General features: G+C 42.9%; 1 pseudogene; it reads left to right on the top strand.

Moving 5' to 3' along the window:
• Positions 1-282: 282 nt before the first annotated feature.
• The window catches only part of LOC108803103, a 22,657-nt pseudogene continuing 17,031 nt past the window's right edge, over positions 283-5,908 (top strand).

Raw genomic sequence — 5,908 nt, 5'->3', positions numbered from 1 at the left:
TGGAAGTTGTATCTGCCATGTTCTGAAGGAAGGCCCTAGCTTTGTCTGGGGAAGAGAATGAAGAGATGGTGCCGTCCGGGCCTGTGATACGTAGCGTGGCTGGATAAGCTCGCTTAGTCGATAGAGCAGAGTGGCTGAGAAAACTGCATCTCACCTTGTGACTCATCTGAGGCACTGTGTGCCGTTCCTTCAGCCGGCGCCATCTTGGCTGCAGCATTCTCTCCTTCCATCCGCTCTGTCAGTGATCGCCGGGCCGGTTGAGAGCGGGTTAAAAATTTGTCCATGTCGGGCAGCGGAGGCGAGTGTTCCGATCGGCGGTGAGTGATCATGTGAAAGGGGGTTTTGAGGCACTTTTCGTTGTGTGGCGGGACGGAGCGGACGGGAGTGTCTCTATCTCATCAGGCGCCGGAACCGGAAGTCCTCCTGATTCTTAATTCAAAACCACTACACTCAGATCTCTACTGGGACTTTTGTTCTCTTTTTCCTCTACAATTTTTTTAGAGTTCTTTATCCTTCAAGCACTAAATTACATGCTTGGGGGTTGCCCTAAAGCTGTTTGTGGTTTTACAGAACAATACCATTTTCAGGATCAGTATCAGCAATAGTGAAGGACTCGAAGTTCAAGTTGAATAAGGGTTTCACTTGAACATTGCTAGTTTGTGTGTTTGGCGAACACACACACACTATCAGGGCGTTTGGTGGGCTGTTCACCCGCCTAGTGAAGCCCTGGTTGGGTAAAGCCTTGCATCTGACCACAGGTCAGATGCAAGACTTTGCCCAGTCACGGCACAGTGCACTGAAGAGCCATGATTGGGCAAAAAATTGATGACCTGTCAGGTGCTGTACAAATGTAAACAGTTGGGCGGAGCTAGCTAGCTGTCACGGCGGGAGATCGTCGCAAGCGGACGAGTCTGCAGGCATCGTTAAAAAAATTTTTATTTCTATTTAGCTTTTTTAGTTCGTCGAGTCGTCATCTTCGTGGACAACGTTGTACGTCGTGATTGACCCTAGGATTACGTTGGTGGATCCATTTTTTTTTTTTTTTTTTTTACAATAAAGGAATTGTCAAAATCCTTTGTTGCATTTTTAGTTCAATTAAAGGATTTTCCCTTATAGTCTGGACTTTTTATTTATCTTTTATGTAACTCTTTAGTGAATAGGTACCCCCTACTCATTCACAAGGGAGGGGGGTGCATCTGGGTGCCCCTTTATTAAAGGGGTACCCCGATGTGAATAAGCCCCCTGCCCACACCCCCAGTGGCCCTGCAGTAAAGGGATTGCAGGTTTTGCAGCAAAATGTTTTCTTGTCAGGTTTTTTTTTTAGTCCATAGGTGGGTGTTCCTTCAGTAAGATGGAAGTGGAGTTGTGTAGGTTCTTTGACTTGCATTCTCGAAATAACAGGTACATTGCAATTTTGACTACAAAGTAAAAATGAACAACACTGCCATAAAGATTAAAGTCCATACCTTTTCCAGAAAAAAAGTTTTATTGAGTTTTCCAACAGTACAAAAATTGAAAACATTCAGACAAACATTTGCCTGTGTGCATAGTCACATATGTACACATTGTGCTGAGGTCGAATACAGCGTATAACAGTCGTCGAGTTAGGCAAAACACACAAACAAAATCGACCATAATGGATCACAGTCAGTATCGTGAGTGGCATATTCCACCTACCACAACATCTATGCAAATATCTAGGGCATTGGATAGAGAAGTAACACTCTCGTCTCTCATGTGTTAGGTACAGTGCCAACCTTCCCTGCCCAAATCGGGCCGGAGGTATATCCTATCCACGGAGCCAGATGAATTAGTGGATAGTACGTTCAACTGTGGGGAACCAATCGGTCCATGGTCGACAGAGGGCATCAAACTGCTTGAGTTTGTAATTATTAGATGCTATAGCCCTTTCAAACTTGTAATGGAGTTGTACCAGGTGGATACGGTGGGTGAGGGATGGGGCCTCAAGCATTTTCCAATTTCTGGCAATAAGGAGACGTGCAGCTAGTAGGACGTGAGTTATAACAATTCTACTACTGGGTGGAAAAATCTCGATCCCTAAGTTCAGTATTGCCAGATCAGGGGTTCTAAAAAGATATAATATTTTGGGAAGAACCACCATTTTAAAGGCTGCTAGTCGTCCTGACCAGGAAAGTTCATGGTTGGACAGCACCTTTTAGGTCAGTTTGGAGAACATTTAGAAAGGGGAGGTAGTTCACCCGAAACAACATAAAGTCCATCTCAATCCAGTTATGTTAGCAGAGAACTAAGTTTAAGTTTGACTACCACATATAAGGTATAATTCTTTTTTTTATAAGGATCCACTCAAATGATAAGCGCTGCACAAATATACTGTTGGCGCTATATAAATCCTGTATAATAATAATAATAATAATAATAATAATAAGGAAAAAAAGAGTATGGTTTGTTAAATATAATGTCTGGTTTAAGTTTTTCATCCAAAAATAAGAAGTCTAATAGTTGCTTATACAGTACCATCGCCTATATAAAGGATAACTTTAGCTTCAGTATAACTTGACTTTTCTACATTTTGGCAGCTTATACTATCATCAGAGGAACATAAAATATTTAGCCAGACTCGGGGAGCAAATGTATAATGTACCACCTTAAGGCTTACTAGTTCATCCTTTTCTCTGTAATATTATATAATAATACACCTTGGATTTGGGTTTAATTAAGACTGGAAAAACTAAAGGGAACTACTATCATTGGGATCAGACCTGCTTGCGGGTATAAGTGTAAGCACGCTCAATGCTTTCTGCATACAATCTTACCATTTAGATAAAAATACGTTATTTTACTCTTTTCTAATTGACTATTTTACATTATGGGCGGGGCCTACTTCTTCTCCACACTTTAATTTGTACAGACAATTTGTCATGAACGGGACTCCCAGATGTGATCTGGAATCAGGAATGTGGACCCTCCTGCTATACTTGCAGGGACACCTAGATCAAAGGGTGCAAGCAGTGTAAGTTGCCAACTCACAGAGCTGGAATACTAGCTGGGATATGAGCTGAATGGGGCAGTGGAAGTCAGGTTCAGCCGGGAAGTTAAAGTACTAGGCAGGGTGCTGCAATGCTGAGTAGGTAGCATGGGATTCCCCGGGGTGTGGAGTCTAAGGGCCAGCCGATGTTCACCAGAGCTCCTGATGGTTGAGATGGACTTGGCTGCGTTTTGACCCCCCGGTTCACCCAACTCAGCTAGCAGCCGACGAAGGCTCAAGGTTCTTGATAGGCTGCAGACACTAGTACAGGGAACAAATCAAAGGTTAGGGTCGGGCTAAAGACTAGGATTTCCAGGGGCAAGCCAGAGTTTGGTACAGATGTAAACTACAAAAAAATCAGCTTTAGCAACAGACAGCTGTTGGGAAGAGAGCACATGCCTCAAAGACTACAATTAACAGTACAGCCTTGCATGCCTGCAGGAGCAGGGGTAAAAGGTCTGACCGCTCAGCTACACTCTGCAGCTGAATTGTGACAGTATTCACATCCCTCATATACACAAGTGATAGACACATATATACTGATGTGCCTATTATTGCCATTAAAGTCAGGAAAAAGAGTATTTGACCCTTATCTCCAAATATTACAACAACCATTTCAAAAGTTTTTTTTTTGTGTCACCGGAGAAGTGTGGGGTCACCAAGGATGTCCAGTGTCACCGGAGATGTGCAGGGTCACCAAGCATGTGCGGTGTCACTGGGGATTTGCGGGGTCACCGAGGATGTGTGGGGTCACTAGGGATGTTGCTAAAGAAATCCATTATATGTTGTCTCCAGTAATCACTCAGAACAAAATATAACAGATTTCTTTAGCAATCACAACAATCCTCCAACTTTAGTCACAGGTAAAAAAAAAAAATCCTCCAGTCACTCTGCATTGCCCAAGGGGAGGTACCACTATGAATATTAATGAAGCATCTGCAGGAGAGAAGCAAAGCATTGTGGAAAAATGAGTTTTTCCACCCCCTACATTGTACACAGAAGTCTGGCAGCCATTAAATGAAACATGTGGTGCCTGAGAGGACAACTAAAAAAAGTAAGTTGTTGTGTTTTTATCCAGGATCTGCATATGCTGGCATCATCTTTACACCATGTATATTGCTGGCATATGTTTTTTTTTTTTTTAAATGGCCCCGCAAAGGTGGAAATGTCCTTTTGAACAAGTATTCTAACTTGAGACAAAGAAACTTCTGTTAATATTAAACTCACTTTGTACCTTCAGCTATCTTCCATGAGTGGTAATGCACACCTTGCTCAATGTACGTGCTTCTTGAACAACCGTTTGACAGTGAATACTATTGTGCTATATATGAGCAATTTGTTTGTTTGGAAGCCTAGATTGTGGATCTAAAGAATCAAAACTGCATGGAGAGGCACTTGGACCTCATCCATCAGGTGCTGAAAGAGGCTGATACAAAGGAGGGTGGAGAATATGGAGCTACAGGATCCAGAGGGGTGGGTGGGTAGTTGGTATACAGTTGGAAGGTGAGGTACAGGGAAAAGTGCTAGAATGGCTGGTCCTGCATTGATATACCCAAATAAGTATGCCTGGTTGCATGATGTTTGGGATATTAGTTCAGGGGTAGCATTGCTAGAGCAGGACTCTTCCCATGGCTGCCAGGGGAATGACTGCTCCAGTAAAGATGGGAGCAGAAATATTGGTAAGAAGAGACCGATACTGGTGGTAGGGGACTCTATTGTCAGAAATACAGACAGGGTAATTTGTCACCGGGACAATGATCATCAACCAGTGTGCTGTTTACAGGGAACTCAAGTTCAACAAGTTTAAGTTGTTGGGAGGGGTAGGGGAAGACCCGGCTGTCATTGGTACTAATGATAATTGGTACAAATTAGAGGAAGATGGCATGTCCTAAAGAAGGACAGGTGCCAGGATAAAGAAAAGGACCAGGAAGAAGGTATTGTCTGAAATACTGTCTGTACCACAAGCAAACCAGAGGTGCTGTGGGAACTAAGGGAGCCTTTACAAGTGGCTGAGGAACTAGTGTAAGAAAGGGGGGTTTGGGCTCATGAAGAACTAGGATGACTTTTCAGTCGGCTACCAGCTCTACAGTAAAGGACTGCATCGAAATGGGAAGGGAACAGCGTTGTTGGGGGGGAAATGGTTAGAAGACTTAGGAGCTTTTAAACTAGAATATGGGGGACAGAAAAGAATATAACTATATATATATATATATATAGAGTAAGGGTAAACGGGGTCACTTAATACAGATGGGGATGACATAATGGGTGAAAGGGGGTGCCAACCAGTTAGCAGGAAATTAACATTGTCAATGTCCAACATAGAATGTCTTGAGGAAATTAACTGCATTTCAGGAATGCACAACAATATAATATATTACATTAGCACTAAATAAAAAGGTATGTACACAAATGCTAGAAATATAACACACTTTGACTTTGTGGGAGTATCAGACACTTGGCTGGACAGCTCACATGGCTGGGCTGCTAATATACAAGGGTACAACCTGTTTTGGAGAGACAGAGTTGGTAGAAGGAGGGGAGGTGTATGCCTGTATGTCAAGAGCAATCTCTAAAAGTGGATGTGAGAGACAACATCACTAATGCGAGTTGTGACAGTGGTTGAACTGGATGGACCTGTGTCTTTATTCAACCTTAACAACTATGTTAATGCAACTTATCTCATCCCTATTACCAAGCCACACACTTAGCTAGAACAATAGACTGGTGAAGACCTGCAACATCAGAACAAGTACTTACAGATATTGCTTTACAATATGCTCCATGGCTGGCAAGGTGGCACACTTAACCTCTCCACACTCATTCCACAATAGGCACTATGCTCAGTGTTTTGGCCAACTCTGGATATATCATCTTCATGGATCAGGCACATATAGAGCAACC

Source organism: Nanorana parkeri, unplaced genomic scaffold (assembly GCF_000935625.1).
Source record: "Nanorana parkeri isolate BGI_ZX_2015 unplaced genomic scaffold, ASM93562v1 scaffold3395, whole genome shotgun sequence".
In the NCBI taxonomy this organism is placed as follows: Eukaryota; Metazoa; Chordata; class Amphibia; order Anura; family Dicroglossidae; genus Nanorana; species Nanorana parkeri.
Note: the sequence above shows the minus strand (reverse complement) of the source record. Positions and strands in the feature narration are given on the sequence as shown.